This window comes from Lissotriton vulgaris, chromosome 1_1 (assembly GCF_964263255.1).
Source record: "Lissotriton vulgaris chromosome 1_1, aLisVul1.2, whole genome shotgun sequence".
NCBI lineage: Eukaryota > Metazoa > Chordata > Amphibia > Caudata > Salamandridae > Lissotriton > Lissotriton vulgaris.
Window position 1 is genome coordinate 1368738024 of NC_141685.1, and position 23081 is coordinate 1368761104.

The 23081-nt window shown below is 42.9% G+C and overlaps 4 non-coding genes across 4 annotated transcripts; all 4 read right to left on the reverse strand.

The window, feature by feature from the left end:
- Window positions 1–2483: 2483 nt before the first annotated feature.
- Window positions 2484–2555, reverse strand: TRNAH-GUG (transfer RNA histidin (anticodon GUG)). Its single transcript has one exon. It is a non-coding gene; the product is annotated as a tRNA-His (tRNA).
- Window positions 2556–6785: 4230 nt separating this feature from the next.
- On the reverse strand, window positions 6786–6867 carry TRNAF-AAA (transfer RNA phenylalanine (anticodon AAA)). The gene has a single exon. It is a non-coding gene; the product is annotated as a tRNA-Phe (tRNA).
- A 1499-nt stretch (window positions 6868–8366) lies between these two features.
- TRNAH-GUG (transfer RNA histidin (anticodon GUG)) lies at window positions 8367–8438 on the reverse strand. The gene has a single exon. It is a non-coding gene; the product is annotated as a tRNA-His (tRNA).
- A 4224-nt stretch (window positions 8439–12662) lies between these two features.
- On the reverse strand, window positions 12663–12744 carry TRNAF-AAA (transfer RNA phenylalanine (anticodon AAA)). Its single transcript has one exon. It is a non-coding gene; the product is annotated as a tRNA-Phe (tRNA).
- Window positions 12745–23081: the final 10337 nt, after the last annotated feature.

Sequence of the window (23081 nt, forward strand, 5' to 3'; positions counted from 1 at the left end):
ATTTCGTTACCTCCCCCTAATAAAGATTCAGAAAGAAAGGAACGGAGCCAGGTGTGGAAGATAGGAAAGTAGGATAAGGGATGTTTGTGGGTTGTAAATGGGCAAGGCTACCAGCTTCGGCCGCCTAATCGTGATCAGGCCAACGGACACGAGAACCAGTACAGCAGGACTGGCCTCGGGCAGAAGAGGCAGCTTTTGTCGAGTCATGCAGCTACAGCGTGTTCTGGTCTAAGGTGCACGTGTCACTAGAGAGGTGAATCTCCGGCTAAGCCTACGTGTCCTTAATTGAAATGGAGAAATCAGAGGTTATTGCGTATGTGAGGGCAAGAAACACAAAATGGCTGCCATGATCTAAGATGGATGCCATGGGTAGATCGGAAATGTGTTTATAACAGGAGTACTCTTACTCGTAGCATAGCAAAAACACCAGGATATGCTAAATGGATCATTTGCGGTTCGCTGACACCAATATGATGTATTTCCGACAATATTGAAAACACGGGTTCAAATTGTCACGGAACCTCAGCAGGTTAAGAGAAATCACACAGGGAGCAGTTAAGCTTGTAACACGGGGGAGAATAGAAAAGAAAATTCAGTTTTATGAAGTGTGTTTGCCTAATCCAGCTAGCACTTTTATTTTATTTCTCTATTTGCTTCTTTTATTGGTAAAGTTTCAAGTGCATGCACAGGTACGACCGAGAGAGCCAGGGTATAATAATTTGAAGCGTTTGCCCCAGCGCTAATGAAGGACGAGAGTTATAGCAAAGATATGAAAGGGGGAGCGATAATAAATATGTGATATGGCAATAGTGACACCAAAATAAGCCACCTATTTATAAAACTGACATGGAAGAAATACTAAAGGTTAACTTCTAAAATTGTAGTCGATGTTAAAAAGATTCTCGTTGTCGGCAGGATTCGAACCTGCGCGGTGAGACCCCAATGGATTTCTAGTTCATCGCCTTAACCACTCGGCCACAACAACTGACTGTAAGGTGTGTGCACATAATCTGTATGCAAGTTTTCAAGGTGTCCCACAGCAAATTCCTGATATTTTGCAATGCACTTTTTAAAAATAATGTTTTTTTCAGCAGGCACATTCTCTCCTAAAAACAAAAATTGCATGCGTATATCTCTAGTTTGGAATACCATAGGCTTGCATGCATACTCTCATGGGTCACTCAAGTTTTTTGGACCCTATTGCACTCTGTTTTCGTGCTGCTTTTAGTATATGGCCCATATTACAGAAGTCAACCATCTTTGAGTATTTGAGGCTCCTTTGTAAGTGCTTTATATTTTTTCCTTGAAGAGCTATATAATAAAGGGGTCCGGGAAAGATTGCATTTATGGAAGATAAAAGAAGGCCCACTTGTCTCACCAAATGCTGTAGAGAAACCTGATGTTTTACTCATGTTATCCTTAGTTCGTTTTTGTTAGACCTTGCATTCTTAAGGTGGTCCCAACCCCACCTTATTGCTTTTCACCTCCTCATTTTGCTGTATCTTTTTGTGGGCCTTAGGACTCTGATCACTTTATCGCTACTAATCAGTGCTGAAGTGCACGTGTTTCTTCCCTAATCATGTGTATAATTGGAGTATACCTGACTGACAGATTTAATTTACTTGAAAGCCCCTTGTAAAGTGGTATGCCATATACCCAGGGACTGATTGTGCCGCCCAAAGAAATAGCATTTCAAACCTGTCTCAAGCCTGCTACTGCAGTGCCTGTGCTGCAGTGTACTGCCACTTCGACTTGGCATTTAAAACTACTTGCCAAGCCTTAAACTCCAATTTTATTACATATCAGTAACCCCTAAGGTAGGCCCTAGGTAGTCCTAGGGGCATCATGCTATGTAAGTAAAAGGTAAGACATGTACTGTGTAGTTTGTATGTCCTGGTAGTATCAAACAGTCTATTATATTTTTCACTACTGTGAGGTCTGCCCCTCTCATAGGTTAGCATTGGGTATTCCCTTATACTTTTTGGGGGGTAATTCCATATCAGAGAGGAGAGGCTTTATTTATGTATTGATAAATGCTATCTACTCGTGAGGTTGGATTTAATCTTACTATTGTATAAATGCCATTTTTAGAGAGTGAGCATTTCTCTGCACTTACTGCTCTATTTGCATGAAAACCTGTCTTCAATTGACGTCTGGATTGGGCTGCGAGACAGCTACATATGTGCATTCCCTGTAGACAGCCACAACACAGGTCACTCAACTGCAACTGCATTCCTCTGCATTCTGATTGGCCTGGGGGAGAGCTCCGCTCCCCTTACCGCAAATATGTTCAAGAACGATAATTTATGTCAGTAAGTACAGTATACCTACATCTTATAATCATGTGTGTTTAAATAATTTGTTGTTAGATCGTTTAAATATTGAAAAGGATCTGTTTTTAATAGACATTTTACAAAAACAACTGGTACATTTGGGAATTCTGTAAAGGAAAAACCCAATTGCCGTGACATTGCCAACCACAATGCCGTGACTCGGATTCGAACCGAGGTTGCTGCGGCCACAACGCAGAGTACTAACCACTATACGATCACGGCAAGCTACTTGGGCTCAATAACGTATATGACATGAAGAAATTATAATTCGGAACACTCAGGGCTACTCCTGTGATAGGCTGAATGTGTTCATTGCTTCCTCATTCCTTATACAAAGGCTTTATCTCCTCAGTGGTTGATAGGCTGAAACCGTTTCCTGGCCGCCTGCTTGTGAACTGGCAGGAGTCAAAGATCACACATACACTGATGGGCCTGTGATGGGACACCAATGCAGAGAAACACACCTGGCGCAGATATTCTATTCTGTTTATTAGACCTGCATCTCCCCTGTACCTCCTCAAGCCATCTGTATGTGAAGCAAGAAAGAGTTAAGGAACGGTCCATCTACACTTTTATTGGGAGGATGCTGCCTTGAGCTCCTCCCAGCTAATCACACAAACAGCAGTAAAGCAAGATAACTACACAGTTAGGGGGGACTGCATGGTTAGGTTTTTGAGGAATTATTGAAACTGACCTCAGTGACCCATAATCAGAGCTGTGGCTAATGACTGCATGCCTAATTATGATGAAGCAAGCACCATGGCTCGTAGGGGCCCCACAACACACTTTTCTAAGCTCATTGAATTGAAGTATAAACTTCTGCCATGTGTGAGTGGTAAAGGCTTGTTAATTTTGTTGCTTTTCAAATTCATGTCTGACAACAAGACGAAGGAACATTGGGGCATCAGACGCTTTGGAAAGTAGCCACCAACCGCAGAGAAAGAGAGAAAGAGGGAAAAGACAGTATGAGGTGTGGAGAAAACAGCAGCAGGTACAAGGAGCTCAAATGAGATTAATGGCACCTAAATAGAGCACGTAAAGGAACAGTTACAAATCAAAGAAAAGGGAAAGAAAAGACTAGGAAAAAACACAGAAAGAGCTTGTAGATGAAATTCTCTTCCAGGAACAGCAGGTTAAGAGAAATTACACAGGGAGCAGTTAAGCTTGTAACACTGGGGGGAATAGAAAAGAAAATGCAGTTTTATGAAGTGTGTTTGCCTAATCCAGCTAGCACTTTTATTTTATTTCTCTATTTGCTACTTTTATTGGTAAAGTAAGTTTCAAGTGCATGCACAGGTATGACCGAGAGAGCCAGGGTATAATAATTTGAAGCATTTGCACCAGCGCTAATGAAGGACGAGAGTTATAGCAAAAATATGAAAGGGGGAGCGATAATAAATAATTGATATGGCAATAGTGACACCAAAATAAGCCACCTATTTATAAAACTGACATGGAAGAAATACTAAAGGTTAACTTCTGAAATTGTAGCCGATGTTAAAAAGATTCTCATTGTCGGCAGGATTCGAACCTGCGCGGGGAGATCCCGATGGATTTCTAGTCCATCGCCTTAACCACTCGGCCACAACAACTGACTGTCAAGTGTGTGCACATAATCTGTATGCAAGTTTTCAAGGTGTCCCACAGCAAATTCCTGATATTCTGCAATGCACTTTTTAAAAATAATGTTTTTTTCAGCAGGCACATTCTCTCCTAAAAACAAAAATTGCATGCGTATATCTCTAGTTTGGAATACCATAGGCTTGCATGCATACTCTCATGGGTCACTCAAGTTTTTTGGACCCTATTGCACTCTGTTTTCGTGCTGCTTTTAGTATATGGCCCATATTACAGAAGTCTACCATCTTTGAGTATTTGAGGCTCCTTTGTAATTGCTTAATATTTTTTCCTTGAAGAGCTATATAATAAAGGGGTCCGGGAAAGATTGCATTTATGGAAGATAAAAGAAGGCCCACTTGTCTCACCAAATGCTGTAGAGAAACCTGATGTTTTACTCATGTTATCCTTAGTTCGTTTTTGTTAGACCTTGCATTCTTAAGGTGGTCCCAACCCCACCTTATTGCTTTTCACCTCCGCATTTTGCTGTATTTTTTTGTTGGCCTTAGGACTCTGATCACTTTATCGCTACTAATCAGTGCTGAAGTGCACATGCTTCTTCCCTAATCATGTGTATAATTGGAGTATACCTGACTGACAGATTTAATTTACTTGAAAGCCCCTTGTAAAGTGGTATACCATATACCCAGGGACTGATTGTGCCGCCCAAAGAAATAGGATTTCAAACCTGTCTCAAGCCTGCTACTGCAGTGCCTGTGCTGCAGTGTACTGCCACTTCGACTTGGCATTTAAAACTACTTTCCAAGCCTTAAACTCCAATTTTATTACATATCAGTAACCCCTAAGGTAGGCCCTAAGAAGTCCTAGGGGCATCATGCTATGTAAGTAAAAGGTAAGACATGTACTGTGGTAGTTTGTATGTCCTAGTAGTATCAAACAGTCTATTACATTTTTCACTACTGTGAGGTCTGCCCCTCTCATAGGTTAGCATTGGGTATTCCCTTATACTTTTTGGGGGGTAATTCCATATCAGAGAGGAGAAGCTTTATTTATTTATTGATAAATCCTATCTACTGGTGAGGTTGGATTTAATCTTACTATTGTATAAATGCCATTTTTAGAGAGTGAGCATTTCTCTGCACTTACTGCTCTATTTGCATGAAAACCTGTCTTCAATTGACGTCTGGATTGGGCTGCGAGACAGCTACATATGTGCATTCCCTGTAGACAGCCACAACACAGGTCACTCAACTGCAACTGCATTCATCTGCATTCTGATTGGCCTGGGGGAGAGCCCCGCTCCCCTTACCGCAAATATGTTCAAGAACGATAATTTATGTCAGTAAGTACAGTATACCTACATCTTATAATCATGTGTGTTTAAATAATTTGTCATTAGATCGTTTAAATATTGAAAAGGATCTGTTTTTAATAGACATTTCACAAAAACAACTGGTACATTTGGGAATTCTGTAAAGGAAAAACCCAACTGCCGTGACATTGCCAACCACAATGCCGTGACTCGGATTAAAACCGAGGTTGCTGCGGCCACAACGCAGAGTACTAACCATTATACGATCACGGCGAGCTACTTGGGCTCAATAACGTACAGTGACATGAAGAAATTATAATTCGGAACACTCAGGGCTACTCCTGTGATAGGTTGAATGTGTTCATTGCTTCCTCATTCCTTATACAAAGGCTTTATCTCCTCAGTGGTTGATAGGCTGAAACCGTTTCCTGGCCGACTGCTTGTGAACTGGCAGGAGTCAAAGATCACACATACACTGGTGGGCCTGTGATGGGACACCAATGCAGAGAAACACACCTGGCGCAGATATTCTACTCTGTTTATTAGACCTGCATCTCCCCTGTACCTCCTCAAGCCATCTGTATTTGAAGCAAGAAAGAGTTAAGGAACGGTCCATCTACACTTTTATTTGGAGGATGCTGCCGTGAGCTCCTCCCAGCTAATCACACAAACAGCAGTAAAGCAAAATAACTACACAGTTAGGGGGGACTGCATGGTTAGGTTTTTGAGGAATTATTGAAACTGACCTCAGTGACCCATAATCAGAGCTGTGGCTAATGACTGCATGCCTAATTATGATGAAGCAAGCACCATGGCTCGTAGGGGCCCCGCAACACACGTTTCTTAGCTCATTGAATTAAAGTATAAACTCCGGCCATGTGTGAGTGGTAAAGGCTTGTTAATTTTGTTGCTTTTCAAATTCACGTCTGACAACAAGACGAAGGAACATTGGGGCATCAGACGCTTTGGAAAGTAGCCACCAACTGCAGAGAAAGAGAGAAAGAGGGACAAGACAGTATGAGGTGTGGAGAAAACAGCAGCAGGTACAAGGAGCTCAAATGAGATTAATGGCGCCTAAATAGAGCACGTAAAGGAACAGTTACAAATCTTAGAAAAGGGAAAGAAAAGACTAGGAAAAAATACAGAAAGAGCTTGTAGATGAAATTCTCTTCCAGGAACAGCAGGTTAAGAGAAATTACACAGGGAGCAGTTAAGCTTGTAACACGGGGGAGAATAGAAAAGAAAATGCAGTTTTATGAAGTGTGTTTGCCTAATCCAGCTAGCACTTTTATTTTATTTCTCTATTTGCTTCTTTTATTGGTAAAGTAAGTTTCAAGTGCATGCACAGGTATGACCGAGAGAGCCAGGGTATAATAATTTGAAGCGTTTGCACCAGCGCTAATGAAGGACGAGAGTTATAGCAAAGATATGAAATGGGGAGCGATAATAAATATGTGATATGGCAATAGTGACACCAAAATAAGCCACCTATTTATAAAACTGACATGGAAGAAATACTAAAGGTTATCTTCTGAAATTGTAGCCGATGTTAAAAAGATTCTCGTTGTCGGCAGGATTCGAACCTGCGCGGGGAGACCCCAATGGATTTTTAGTCCATCGCCTTAACCACCCGGCCACAACAACTGACTGTAAGGCATGTGCACATAATCTGTATGCAAGTTTTCAAGGTGTCCCACAGCAAATTCCTGATATTCTGCAATGCACTTTTTAAAAATAATGTTTTTTTCATCAGGCACATTCTCTCCTAAAAACAAAAATTGCATGCGTATATCTCTAGTTTGGAATACCATAGGCTTGCATGCATACTCTCATGGGTCACTCAAGTTTTTTGGACACTATTGCACTCTGTTTTCGTGCTGCTTTTAGTATATGGCCCATATTACAGAAGTCTACCATCTTTGAGTATTTGAGGCTCCTTTGTAAGTGCTTTATATTTTTTCCTTGAAGAGCTATATAATAAAGGGGTCCGGGAAAGATTGCATTTATGGAAGATAAAAGAAGGCCCACTTGTCTCACCAAATGCTGTAGAGAAACCTGATGTTTTACTCATGTTATCCTTAGTTCGTTTTTGTTAGACCTTGCATTCTTAAGGTGGTCCCAACCACACCTTATTGCTTTTCACCTCCGCATTTTGCTGTATCTTTTTGTTGGCCTTAGGACTCTGATCACTTTATCGCTACTAATCAGTGCTGAAGTGCACGTGCTTCTTCCCTAATCATGTGTATAATTGGAGTATACCTGACTGACAGATTTAATTTACTTGAAAGCCCCTTGTAAAGTGGTATACCATATACCCAGGGACTGATTGTGCCGCCCAAAGAAATAGCATTTCAAACCTGTCTCAAGCCTGCTACTGCAGTGCCTGTGCTGCAGTGTACTGCCACTTCGACTTGGCATTTAAAACTACTTGCCAAGCCTTAAATTCCAATTTTATTACATCTCAGTAACCCCTAAGGTAGGCCCTAAGTAATCCTAGGGGCATCATGCTATGTATGTAAAAGGTAAGACATGTACTGTGGTAGTTTGTATGTCCTAGTAGTATCAAACAGTCTATTACATTTTTCACTACTGTGAGGTCTGCCCCTCTCATTGGTTAGCATTGGGTATTCCCTTATACTTTTTGGGGGGTAATTCCATATCAGAGAGGAGAAGCTTTATTTATTTATTGATAAATCCTATCTACTGGTGAGGTTGGATTTAATCTTACTATTGTATAAATGACATTTTTAGAGAGTGAGCATTTCTCTGCACTTACTGCTACATTTGCATGAAAACCTGTCTTCAATTGATGTCTGGATTGGGCTGCGAGACAGCTACATATGTGCATTCCCTGTAGACAGCCACAACACAGGTCACTCAACTGCAACTGCATTCATCTGCATTCTGATTGGCCTGGGGGAGAGCTCCGCTCCCCTTACCGCAAATATGTTCAAGAACGATAATTTATGTCAGTAAGTACAGTATACCTACATCTTATAATCATGTGTGTTTAAATAATTTGTCGTTAGATCGTTTAAATATTGAAAAGGATCTGTTTTTAATAGACATTTTACAAAAACAACTGGTACATTTGGGAATTCTGTAAAGGAAAAACCCAACTGCCGTGACATTGCCAACCACAATGCCGTAACTCGGATTCGAACCGAGGTTGCTGCGGCCACAACGCAGAGTACTAACCACTATACGATCACGGCGAGCTACTTGGGCTCAATAACGTACAGTGACATGAAGAAATTATAATTCGGAACACTCAGGGCTACTCCTGTGATAGGCTGAATGTGTTCATTGCTTCCTCATTCCTTATACAAAGGCTTTATCTCCTCAGTGGTTGATAGGCTGAAACCGTTTCCTGGCCGCCTGCTTGTGAACTGGCTGGAGTCAAAGATCACACATACACTGGTGGGCCTGTGATGGGACACCAATGCAGAGAAACACACCTGGCGCAGATATTCTATTCTGTTTATTAGACCTGCATCTCCCCTGTACCTCCTCAAGCCATCTGTATGTGAAGCAAGAAAGAGTTAAGGAACGGTCCATCTACACTTTTATTGGGAGGATGCTGCTGTGAGCTCCTCCCAGCTAATCACACAAACAGCAGTAAAGCAAGATAACTACACAGTTAGGGGGGACTGCATGGTTAGGTTTTTGAGGAATTATTGAAACTGACCTCAGTGACCCATAATCAGAGCTGTGGCTAATGATTGCATGCCTAATTATGATGAAGAAGGCACCATGGCTCGTAGGGGCCCCACAACACACTTTTCTTAGCTCATTGAATTAAAGTATAAACTCCTGCCATGTGTGAGTGGTAAAGGCTTGTTAATTTTGTTGCTTTTCCAATTCACGTCTGACAACAAGACGAAGGAACATTGGGGCATCAGACACTTTGGAAAGTAGCCACCTACCGCAGAGAAAGAGAGAAAGAGGGAAAAGACAGTATGAGGTGTGGAGAAAACAGCAGCAGGAACAAGGAGCTCAAATGAGATTAATGGCGCATAAATAGAGCACGTAAAGGAACAGTTCAAATCTAGGGAAAGAAAAGACTAGGAAAAAACAAAGAAAGAGCTTGTAGATGAAATTCTCTTCCAGGGACAGCAGGTTAAGAGAAATTACACAGGGAGCAGTTAAGCTTGTAACACGGGGGAGAATAGAAAAGAAAATGCAGTTTTATGAAGTGTGTTTGCCTAATCCAGCTAGCACTTTTATTTTATTTCTCTATTTGCCTCTTTTATTGGTAAAGTAAGTTTCAAGTGCATGCACAGGTATGACCGAGAGAGCCAGGGTATAATAATTTGAAGCGTTTGCACCAGCGCTAATGAAGGACGAGAGTTATAGCAAAGATATGAAAGGGGGAGCGATAATAAATATGTGATATGGCAATAGTGACACCAAAATAAGCCACCTATTTATAAAACTGACATCAAAGAAATACTAAAGGTTAACTTCTGAAATTGTAGCCGATGTTAAAAAGATTCTCGTTGTCGGCAGTATTCGAACCTGCGCGGGGAGACCCCAATGGATTTCTAGTCCATCGCCTTAACCACTCGGCCACAAAAACTGACTGTGAAGCGTGTGCACATAATCTGTATGCAAGTTTTTAAGGTGTCCCACAGCACATTCCTGATATTCTGCAATGTACTTTTTAAAAATAATGTTTTTTTCATCAGGCACATTCTCTCCTAAAAACAAAAATTGCATGCGTATATCTCTAGTTTGGAATACCATAGGCTTGCATGCATACTCTCATGGGTCACTCAAGTTTTTTGGACCCTATTGCACTCTGTTTTCGTGCTGCTTTTAGTATATGGCCCATATTACAGAAGTCTACCATCTTTGAGTATTTGAGGCTCCTTTGTAAGTGCTTTATATTTTACCTTGAAGAGCTATATAATAAAGGGGTCCGGGAAAGATTGCATTTATGGAAGATAAAAGAAGGCCCACTTGTCTCACCAAATGCTGTAGAGAAACCTGATGTTTTACTCATGTTATCCTTAGTTCGTTTTTGTTAGACCTTGCATTCTTAAGGTGGTCCCAACCCCACCGTATTGCTTTTCACCTCCGCATTTTGCTGTATCTTTTTGTTGGCCTTAGGACTCTGATCACTTTATCGCTGCTAATCAGTGCTGAAGTGCACGTGCTTCTTCCCTAATCATGTGTATAATTGGAGTATACCTGACTGACAGATTTAATTTACTTGAAAGCCCCTTGTAAAGTGGTATACCATATACCCAGGGACTGATTGTGCCGCCCGAAGAAATAGCATTTCAAACCTGTCTCAAGCCTGCTACTGCAGTGCCTGTGCTGCAGTGTACTGCCACATCGACTTGGCATTTAAAACTACTTGCCAAGCCTTAAACTCCAATTTTATTACATATCAGTAACCCCTAAGGTAGGCCCTAAGTAGTCCTAGGGGCATCATGCTATGTAAGTAAAAGGTAAGACATGTACTGTGGTAGTTTGTATGTCCTAGTAGTATCAAACAGTCTATTACATTTTTCACTACTGTGAGGTCTGCCCCTCTCATAGGTTAGCATTGGGTATTCCCTTATACTTTTTGGGGGGTAATTCCATATCAGAGAGGAGAAGCTTTATTTATTTATTGATAAATCCTATCTACTGGTGAGGTTGGATTTAATCTTACTATTGTATAAATGCCATTTTTAGAGAGTGAGCATTTCTCTGCACTTACTGCTCTATTTGCATGAAAACCTGTCTTCAATTGACGTCTGGATTGGGCTGCGAGACAGCTACATATGTGCATTCCCTGTAGACAGCCACAACACAGGTCACTCAACTGCAACTGCATTCATCTGCATTCTGATTGGCCTGGGGGAGAGCCCAGCTCCCCTTACCGCAAATATGTTCAAGAAGGGATAATTTATGTCAGTAAGTACAGTATACCTACATCTTATAATCATGTGTGTTTAAATAATTTGTCGTTAGATCGTTTAAATATTGAAAAGGATCTGTTTTTAATAGACATTTTACAAAAACAACTGGTACATTTGGGAATTCTGTAAAGGAAAAACCCAACTGCCGTGACATTGCCAACCACAATGCCGTGACTCGGATTCGAACCGAGGTTGCTGCGGCCACAACGCAGAGTACTAACCACTATAAGATCACGGTGAGCTACTTGGGCTCAATAACGTACAGTGACATGAAGAAATTATCATTCGGAACACTCAGGGCTACTCCTGTGATAGGCTGAATGTGTTCATTGCTTCCTCATTCCTTATACAAAGGCTTTATCTCCTCAGTGGTTGATAGGCTGAAACTGTTTCCTGGCCGCCTGCTTGTGAACTGGTAGGAGTCAAAGATCACACATACACTGGTGGGCCTGTGATGGGACACCAATGCAGAGAAACACACCTGGCGCAGATATTCTATTCTGTTTATTAGACCTGCATCTCCCCTGTACCTCCTCAAGCCATCTGTATGTGAAGCAAGAAAGAGTTAAGGAACGGTCCATCTACACTTTTATTGGGAGGATGCTGCCGTGAGCTCCTCCCAGCTAATCACACAAACAGCAGTGAAGCAAGATAACTACACAGTTAGGGGGGACTGCATGGTTAGGTTTTTGAGGAATTATTGAAACTGACCTCAGTGACCCATAATCAGAGCTGTGGCTAATGACTGCATGCCTAATTATGATGAAGCAAGCACCATGGCTCGTAGGGGCCCCACAACACACTTTTCTTAGCTCATTGAATTAAAGTATAAACTCCTGCCATGTGTGAGTGGTAAAGGCTTGTTAATTTTGTTGCTTTTCAAATTCACGTCTGACAACAAGACGAAGGAACATTGGGGCATCAGACGCTTTGAAAAGTAGCCACCAACCGCAGAGAAAGAGAGAAAGAGGGAAAAGGCAGTATGAGGTGTGGAGAAAACAGCAGCAGGTACAAGGAGCTCAAATGAGATTAATGGCGCCTAAATAGAGCATGTAAAGGAACAGTTACAAATCTAAGAAAAGGGAAAGAAAAGACTAGGAAAAAATACAGAAAGAGCTTGTAGATGAAATTCTCTTCCAGGAACAGCAGGTTAAGAGAAATTACACAGGGAGCAGTTAAGCTTGTAACACGGGGGAGAATAGAAAAGAAAATGCAGTTTTATGAAGTGTGTTTGCCTAATCCAGCTAGCACTTTTATTTTATTTCTCTATTTGCTTCTTTTATTGGTAAAGTAAGTTTCAAGTGCATGCACAGGTATGACCGAGAGAGCCAGGGTATAATAATTTGAAGCGTTTGCACCAGCGCTAATGAAGGACGAGAGTTATAGCAAAGATATGAAAGGGGGAGCGATAATAAATATGTGATATGGCAATAGTGACACCAAAATAAGCCACCTATTTATAAAACTGACATAGAAGAAATACTAAAGGTTAACCTCTGAAATTGTAGCCGATGTTAAAAAGATTCTCGTTGTCGGCAGGATTCCAACCTGCGCGGGGAGACCCCAATGGATTTTTAGTTCATCGGCTTAACCACTCGGCCACAACAACTGACTGTAAGGTGTGTGCACATAATCTGTATGCAAGTTTTCAAGGTGTCCCACAGCAAATTCCTGATATTTTGCAATGCACTTTTTAAAAATAATGTTTTTTTCAGCAGGCACATTCTCTCCTAAAAACAAAAATTGCATGCGTGTATCTCTAGTTTGGAATACCATAGGCTTGCATGCATACTCTCATGGGTCACTCAAGTTTTTTGGACCCTATTGCACTCTGTTTTCGTGCTGCTTTTAGTATATGGCCCATATTACAGAAGTCTACCATCTTTGAGTATTTGAGGCTCCTTTGTAAGTGCTTTATATTTTTTCCTTGAAGAGCTATATAATAAAGGGGTCCGGGAAAGATTGCATTTATGGAAGATAAAAGAAGGCCCACTTGTCTCACCAAATGCTGTAGAGAAACCTGATGTTTTACTCATGTTATCCTTAGTTCATTTTTGTTAGACCTTGCATTCTTAAGGTGGTCCCAACCCCACCTTATTGCTTTTGACCTCCGCATTTCGCTGTATCTTTTTGTTGGCCTTAGGACTCTGATCACTTTATTGCTCTTAATCAGTGCTGAAGTGCACGTGCTTCTTCCTTAATCATGTGTATAATTGGAGTATACCTGACTGACAGATTTAATTTACTTGAAAGCCCCTTGTAAAGTGGTATACCATATACCCAGGGACTGATTGTGCCGCCCAAAGAAATAGCATTTCAAACCTGTCTCAAGCCTGCTACTGCAGTGCCTGTGCTGCAGTGTACTGCCACTTCGACTTGGCATTTAAAACTACTTGCCAAGCATTAAACTCCAATTTTATTACATATCAGTAACCCCAAAGGTAGGCCCTAGGTAGTCCTAGGGGCATCATGCTATGTAAGTAAAAGGTAAGACATGTACTGTGGTAGTTTGTATGTCCTAGTAGTATCAAACAGTCTATTACATTTTTCACTACTGTGAGGTCTGCCCCTCTCATCGGTTAGCATTGGGTATTCCCTTATACTTTTTGGGGGGTAATTCCATATCAGAGAGGAGAGGCTTTATTTATTTATTGATAAATCCTATCTACTCGTGAGGTTGGATTTAATCTTACTATTGTATAAATGCCATTTTTAGAGAGTGAGCATTTCTCTGCACTTACTGCTCTATTTGCATGAAAACCTGTCTTCAATTGACGTCTGGATTGGGCTGCGAGACAGCTACATATGTGCATTCCCTGTAGACAGCCACAACACAGGTCACTCAACCGCAACTGCATTCATCTGCATTCTGATTGGCCTGGGGGAGAGCTCCGCTCCCTTACCGCAAATATTTTCAAGAACGATAATTTACGTCAGTAAGTACAGTATACCTACATCTTATAATCATGTGTGTTTAAATAATTTGTTGTTAGATCGTTTAAATATTGAAAAGGATCTGTTTTTAATAGACATTTTACAAAAAGAACTGGTACATTTGGGAATTCTGTAAAGGAAATACCCAACTGCCGTGACATTGCCAACCACAATGCCGTGACTCGGATTCGAACCGAGGTTGCTGAGGCCACAACGCAGAGTACTAACCACTATACGATCACGGCGAGCTACTTGGGCTCAATAACGTACAGGGACATGAAGAAATTATAATTAGGAACACTCAGGGCTACTCCTGTGATAGGCTGAATGTGTTCATTGCTTCCTCATTCCTTATACAAAGGCTTTATCTCCTCAGTGGTTGATAGGTTGAAACCGTTTCCTGACCGCCTGCTTGTGAACTGGCAGGAGTCAAAGATCACACATACACTGGTGGGCCTGTGATGGGACACCAATGCAGAGAAACACACCTGGCGCAGATATTCTATTCTGTTTATTAGACCTGCATCTCCCCTGTACCTCCTCAAGCCATCTGTATGTGAAGCAAGAAAGAGTTAAGGAACGGTCCATCTGCACTTTTATTGGGAGGATGCTGCCGTGAGCTCCTCCCAGCTAATCACACAAACAGCAGTAAAGCAAGATAACTACACAGTTAGGGGGGACTGCATGGTTAGGTTTTTGAGGAATTATTGAAACTGACCTCAGTGACCCATAATCAGAGCTGTGGCTAATGACTGCATGCCTAATTATGATGAAGCAAGCACCATGGCTCGTAGGGGCCCCACAACACACCTTTCTTAGGTCATTGAATTAAAGTATAAACTTCTGCCATGTGTGAGTGGTAAAGGCTTGTTAATTTTGCTGCTTTTCAAATTCACGTCTGACAACAAGACGAAGGAACATTGGGGCATCAGACGCTTTGGAAAGTAGCCACCAACCGCAGAGAAAGAGAGAAAGAGGGAAAAGACAGTATGAGGTGTGGAGAAAACTGCAGCAGGTACAAGGAGCTCAAATGAGATTAATGGCGCCTAAATAGAGCACGTAAAGGAACAGTTACAAATCTAAGAAAAGGGAAAGAAAAGGCTAGGAAAAAACACAGAAAGAGCCTGTAGATGAAATTCTCTTCCGTGACAGCAGGTTAAGAGAAATTACACAGGGAGCAGTTAAGCTTGTAACACGGGGGAGGATAGAAAAGAAAATGCAGTTTTATGAAGTGTGTTTGCCTAATCCAGCTAGCACTTTTATTTTATTTCTCTATTTGCTTCTTTTATTGGTAAAGTAAGTTTCAAGTGCATGCACAGGTATGACCGAGAGAGCCAGGGTATAATAATTTGAAGCGTTTGCACCAGCGCTAATGAAGGACGAGAGTTATAGCAAAGATATGAAAGGGGGAGCGATAATAAATATGTGATATGGCAATAGTGACACCAAAATAAGCCACCTATTTATAAAACTGACATGGAAGAAATACTAAAGGTTAACTTCTGAAATTGTAGCCGATGTTAAAAAGATTCTCGTTGTCACCAGGATTCGAACCTGTGCAGGGAGACCCCAATGGAATTCTAGTCCATCGCCTTAACCACTCAGCCACAACAACTGACTGTAAGTCTTGTGCACATAATCTGTATGCAAGTTTTCAAGGTGTCCCACAGCAAATTCCTGATATTCTGCAATGCACTTTTTAAAAATAATGTTTTTTTCAGCAGGCACATTCTCTCCTAAAAACAAAAATTGCATGCGTATATCTCTAGTTTGGAATACCATAGGCTTGCATGCATACTCTCATGGGTCACTCTAGTTTTTTGGACCCTATTGCACTCTGCTTTCGTGCTGCTTTTAGTATATGGCCCGTATTACAGAAGTCTACCATCTTTGAGTATTTGATGCTCCTTTGTAAGTGCTTTATATTTTTTCCTTGAAGAGCTATATAATAAAGGGGTCCGGTAAAGATTGCATTTATGGAAGATAAAAGAAGGCCCACTTGTCTCACCAAATGCTGTAGAGAAACCTGATGTTTTACTCATGTTATCCTTAGTTCATTTTTGTTAGACCTTGCATTCTTAAGGTGGTCCCAACCCCACCTTATTGCTTTTCACCTCCGCATTTTGCTGTATCTTTTTGTTGGCCTTAGGACTCTGATCACTTTATCGCTACTAATCAGTGCTGAAGTGCACGTGCTTCTTCCCTAATCATGTGTATAATTGGAGTATACCTGACTGACAGATTTAATTTACTTGAAAGCCCCTTGTAAAGTGGTATACCATATACCCAGGGACTGATTGTGCCGCCCAAAGAAATAGCATTTCAAACCTGTCTCAAGCCTGCTACTGCAGTGCCTGTGCTGCAGTGTACTGCCACTTTGACTTGGCATTTAAAACTACTTGCCAAGCCTTAAACTCTAATTTTATTACATATCAGTAACCCCTAAGGTAGGCCCTAGGTAGTCCTATGGGCATCATGCTATGTATGTAAAAGGTAAGACATGTACTGTGGTAGTTTGTATGTCCTAGTAGTATCAAACAGTCTATTACATTTTTCACTACTGTGAGGTCTGCCCCTTTCATAGGTTAGCATTGGGTATTCCCTTATACTTTTTGGGGGGTTATTCCATATCAGAGAGGAGAAGCTTTATTTATTTATTGATAAATCCTATCTACTGGTGAGGTTGAATTTAATCTTACTATTGTATAAATGCCATTTTTAGATAGTGAGCATTTCTCTGCACTTACTGCTCTATTTGCATAAAAAACCTGTCTTCAATTGACGTCTGGATTGGGCTGCGAGACAGCTACATATGTGCATTCCCTGTAGACAGCCACAACACAGGTCACTCAACTGCAACTGCATTCATCTGCATTCCGATTGGCCTGGGGGAGAGCTCCGCTCCCCTTACCGCAAATATGTTCAAGAACGATAATTTATGTCAGTAAGTACAGTATACCTACATCTTATAATCATGTGTGTTTAAATAATTTGTCGTTAGATCGTTTAAATATTGAAAAGGATCTGTTTTTAATAGACATTTTACAAAATCAACTGGTACATTTGGGAATTCTGTAAAGGAAAAACCCAACTGCCATGACATTGCCAACCACAATGCCATGACTCGGATTCGAACTGAGGTTGCTGCGGCCACAGCGCAGATTACTAACCACTATACGATCACGGCGAGCTACTTGGGCTCAATAAAGTACATTGACATGAAGAAATTATAATTCGGAACACTCAGGGCTACTCCTGTGATAGGCTGAATGTGTTTGTTGCTTCCTCATTCCTTATACAAAGGCTTTATCTCCTCAGTGGTTGATAGGCTGAAACCGTTTCCTGGCCGCCTGCTTGTGAACTGGCAGGAGTCAAAGATCACACATACACTGGTGGGCCTGTGATGGGACACCAATGCAGAGAAACACACCTGGCGCAGATATTCTATTCTGTTTATTAGACCTGCATCTCCCCTGTACCTCCTCAAGCCATCTGTATGTGAAGCAAGAAAGAGTTAAGGAACGGTCCATCTACACTTTTATTGGGAGGATGCTGCCGTGAGCTCCTCCCAGCTAATCACACAAACAGCAGTAAAGCAAGATAACTACACAGTTAGGGGGGACTGCATGGTTTGGTTTTTGATGAATTATTGAAACTGACCTCAGTGACCCATAATCAGAGCTGTGGCTAATGACTGCATGCCTAATTATGATGAAGAAGGCACCACGGCTCGTAGGGGCCCCACAACACACTTTTCTTAGCTCATTGAATTAAAGTATAAACTTCTGCCATGTGTGAGTGGTAAAGGCTTGTTAATTTTGTTTCTTTTCAAATTCATGTCTGACAACAAGACGAAGGAACATTGGGGCATCAGACGCTTTGGAAAGTAGCCACCAACCGCAGAGAAAGAGAGAAAGAGGGAAAAGACAGTATGAGGTGTGGAGAAAACTGCAGCAGGTACAAGGAGCTCAAATGAGATTAATGGCGCCTAAATAGAGCACGTAAAGGAACAGTTACAAATCTAAGAAAAGGGAAAGAAAAGACTAGGAAAAAACACAGAAAGAGCTTGTAGATGAAATTCTCTTCCAGGAACAGCAGGTTAAGAGAAATTACACAGGGAGCAGTTAAGCTTGTAACACGGGGGAGAATAGAAAAGAAAATGCAGTTTTATGAAGTGTGTTTGCCTAATCCAGCTAGCACTTTTATTTTATTTCTCTATTTGCTTCTTTTATTGGTAAAGTAAGTTTCAAGTGCATGCACATAAATGACCGAGAGAGCCAGGGTATAATAATTTGCACCAGCGCTAATGAAGGATGAGAGTTATAGCAAAGATATGAAAGGGGGAGCGATAATATATATGTGATATGGCAATAGTGACACCAAAATTAGCCACCTATTTATAAAACTGACATGGAAGAAATATTAAGGTTATCTTCTGAAATTGTAGCCGATGTTAAAAAGATTCTCGTTGTTGACAGGATTCAAACCTGCGTGGGGAGACCCCAATGGATTTCTAGTCCATCGCCTTAACCACTCGGCCACAACAACTGACTGTGAGGCATGTGCACATAATCTGTATGCAAGTTTTCAAGGTATCCCACAGCAAATTCCTGATATTCTGCAATGCACTTTTTACAAATAATGTTTTTTTCAGCAGGCACATTCTCTCCTAAAAACAAAAATTGCATGCGTATATCTCTAGTTTGGAATACCATAGGCTTGCATGCATACTCTCATGGGTCACTCAAATTTTTTGGACCCTATTGCACTCTGTTTTCGTGCTGCTTTTAGTATATTGCAAACACAACAAGTGATGGACAGAATGTGGATCAATGTCACACACTCACCCCAGTCCAAGGATCTGGGCCTAAATCCATCGTTATTTTGCACTCCACACCACCCTGGGTTAGACAATGGCGATATGCAAATCAGCTCTGACCCTGAGCCTCATGGGAACAGTCCAGTCCGAACTACAAAAGCCATGTCCTTCCCAGAACGGAATCAAGCTTCCGAGGACCGGACCGGTTTCGAGGTAACACCTCTCATCAGCCCGGCTAGCTTGACTCCAGTGGTGTGGAGTGCCTGGGACCCACGTCTGGGCATCCCCAGCGCACTTAGGGCGGAAATTGCAAACACAACAAGTGATGGACAGAATGTGGATCAATGTCACACACTCACCCCAGTCCAAGGATCTGGGCCTAAATCCATCGTTATTTTGCACACCACCCTGGGTTAGACAATGCCGATATGCAAATCAGCTCTGACCCTGAGCCTCATGGGAACAGTCCAGTCCGAACTACAAAAGCCATGTCCTTCCCAGAACGGAATCAAGCATCCGAGGACCGGACCGGTTTCGAGGTAACACCTCTCATCAGCCCGGCTAGCTTGACTCCAGTGGTGTGGAGTGCCTGGGACCCACGTCTGGGCATCCCCAGCACACTTAGGGCGGAAATTGCAAACACAACAAGTGATGGACAGAATGTGGATCAATGTCACACACTCACCCCCGTCCAAGGATCTGGGCCTAAATCCATCGTTATTTTGCACTCCACACCACCCTGGGTTATACAATGGCGATATGCAAATCAGCTCTGACCCTGAGCCTCATGGGAACAGTCCAGTCCGAACTACAAAAGCCATGTCCTTCCCAGAACGGAATCAAGCATCCGAGGACCGGACCGGTTTCGAGGTAACACCTCTCATCAGCCCCACTAGCTTGACTCCAAGTGGTGTGGAGTGCCGGGGACCCACGTCTGGGCATCCCCAGCGCACTTAGGGCGGCAATTGCAAAAACAACAAGTGATGGACCGAATGTGGATCAATGTCACACATTCCCCCAGTCAAAAGATCTGGGTCAAAATCCATCGTTTTTTTGCACTCCACACCACCCTGGGTTAGACAATGGCGATATGCAAATCAGCTCTGACCCTGTTGCCCCATGGGAACAGTCCAGTCCGAACTACAAAAGCCATGTCCTTCCCAGAACGGAATCAAGCATCCGAGGACCGGACCGGTTTCGAGGTAACACCTCTCATCAGCCCGGCTAGCTTGACTCCAAGTTGTGTGGAGTGCCTGGGACCCACGCCTGGGCATCCCCAGCGCACTTAGGGCGGCAATTGCAAAAACAACAAGTGATGGACCGAATGTGGATCAATGTCACACATTCCCCCAGTCAAAAGATCTGGGCCCAAATCCATCGTTTTTTTGCACTCCACACCACCCTGGGTTAGACAATGGCGATATGCAAATCAGCTCAGACCCTGTTGCCCCATGGGAACAGTCCAGTCCGAACTACAAAAGCCATGTCCTTCCCAGAACGGAATCAAGCATCCGAGGACCGGACCGGTTTCGAGGTAACACCTCTCATCAGCCCGGCTAGCTTGACTCCAAGTGGTGTGGAGTGCCTGGGACCCACGCCTGGGCATCCCCAGCGCACTTAGGGTGGCAATTGCAAAAACAACAAGTGATGGACCGAATGTGGTTCAATGTCACACATTGCCCCAGTCAAAAGATCTGGGCCCAAATCCATCGTTTTTTGCACTCCACACCACCCTGGGTTAGACAATGGCGATATGCAAATCAGCTCTGACCCTGTTGCCCCATGGGAACAGTCCAGTCCGAACTACAAAAGCCATGTCCTTCCCAGAACGGAATCAAGCATCCGAGGACCGGACCGGTTTCGAGGTAACACCTCTCATCAGCCCGGCTAGCTTGACTCCAAGTGGTGTGGAGTGCCTGGGACCCACGTCTGGGCATCCCCAGCGCACTTAGGGCAGCAATTGCAAAAACAACAAGTGATGGACCGAATGTGGATCAATGTCACACATTCCCCCAGTCAAAAGATCTGGGCCCAAATCCATCGTTTTTTTGCACTCCACACCACCCTGGGTTAGACAATGGCGATATGCAAATCAGCTCTGACCCTGTTGCCCCATGGGAACAGTCCAGTCCGAACTACAAAAGCCATGTCCTTCCCAGAACGGAATCAAGCATCCGAGGACCGGACCGGTTTCGAGGTAACACCTCTCATCAGCCCGGCTAGCTTGACTCCAAGTGGTGTGGAGTGCCTGGGACCCACGTCTGGGCATCCCCAGCGCACTTAGGGCGTCAATTGCAAAAACAACAAGTGATGGACCGAATGTGGATCAATGTCACACATTCCCCCAGTCAAAAGATCTGGGCCCAAATCCATCGTTTTTTTGCACTCCACACCACCCTGGGTTAGACAATGGCGATATGCAAATCAGCTCTGACCCTGTTGCCCCATGGGAACAGTCCAGTCCAAACTACAAAAGCCATGTCCTTTCCAGAACGGAATCAAGCATCCGAGGACCGGACCGGTTTCGAGGTAACACCTCTCATCAGCCCGGCTAGCTTGACTCCAAGTGGTGTGGAGTGCCTGGGACCCACGTCTGGGCATCCCCAGCGCACTTAGGGCGGCAATTGCAAAAACAACAAGTGATGGACCGAATGTGGATCAATGTCACACATTCCCCCAGTCAAAAGATCTGGGCCCAAATCCATCGTTTTTTTGCACTCCACACCACCCTGGGTTAGACAATGGCGATATGCAAATTAGCTCTGACCCTGTTTCCCCATGGGAACAGTCCAGTCCGAACTACAAAAGCCATGTCCTTCCCAGGCGGCAATTGCAAAAACAACAAGTGATGGACCGAATGTGGATCAATGTCACACATTCCCCCAGTCAAAAGATCTGGGCCCAAATCCATCGTTTTTTTGCACTCCACACCACCCTGGGTTAGACAATGGCGATATGCAAATCAGCTCTGACCCTGTTGCCCTATGGGAACAGACCAGTCCGAACTACAAAAGCCATGTCCTTCCCAGAACGGAATCAAGCATCCGAGGACCGGACCGGTTTCGAGGTAACACCTCTCATCAGCCCGGCTAGCTTGACTCCAAGTGGTGTGGAGTGCCTGGGACCCATGATTGGGCACGTGATAGGCTGAAACCGTTTCCTGGCCACCTGCTTGTGAACTGGCAGGAGTCAAAGATCACACATACCCTGGTGGGCCTGTGATGGGACACCAATGCAGAGAATCACACCTGGCGCAGATATTCTATTCTGTTTATTAGACCTGCATCTCCCCTGTACCTCCTCAAGCCATCTGTATGTGAAGCAAGAAAGAGTTAAGGAACGGTCCATCTACACTTTTATTGGGAGGAAGCTGCCGTGAGCTCCTCCCAGCTAATCACACAAACAGCAGTAAAGCAAGATAACTACACAGTTAGGGGGGACTGCATGGTTAGGTTTTTGAGGAATTATTGAAACTGACCTCAGTGACCCATAATCAGAGCTGTGGCTAATGACAGCATGCCTAATTATGATGAAGCAAGCACCATGGCTCGTAGGGGCCCCGCAACACACTTTTCTTAGCTCATTGAATTAAAGTATAAACTCCTGCCATGTGTGAGTGGTAAAGGCTTGTTAATTTTGTTGCTTTTCAAATTCACGTCTGACAACAAGACGAAGGAACATTGGGGCATCAGACGCTTTGGAAAGTAGCCACCAACCGCAGAGAAAGAGAGAAAGATGGAAAAGACAGGATGAGGTGTGGAGAAAACAGCAGCAGGTACAAGGAGCTCAAATTAGATTAATGGCGCATAAATAGAGCACGTAAAGGAACAGTTACAAATCTAAGAAAAGGGAAAGAAAAGACTAGGAAAAAACACAGAAAGAGCTTGTAGATGAAATTCTGTTCCAGGGACAGCAGGTTAAGAGAAATTACACAGGGAGCAGTTAAGCTTGTAACACGGGGGAGAATAGAAAAGAAAATGCAGTTTTATGAAGTGTGTTTGCCTAATCCAGCTAGCACTTTTATTTTATTTCTCTATTTGCTTCTTTTATTGGTAAAGTAAGTTTCAAGTGCATGCACAGGTATGACCGAGAGAGCCAGGGTATAATAATTTGAAGCACATGCACCAGCGCTAATGAAGGACGAGAGTTATAGCAAAGATATGAAAGGGGGAGCGATAATAAATATGTGATAT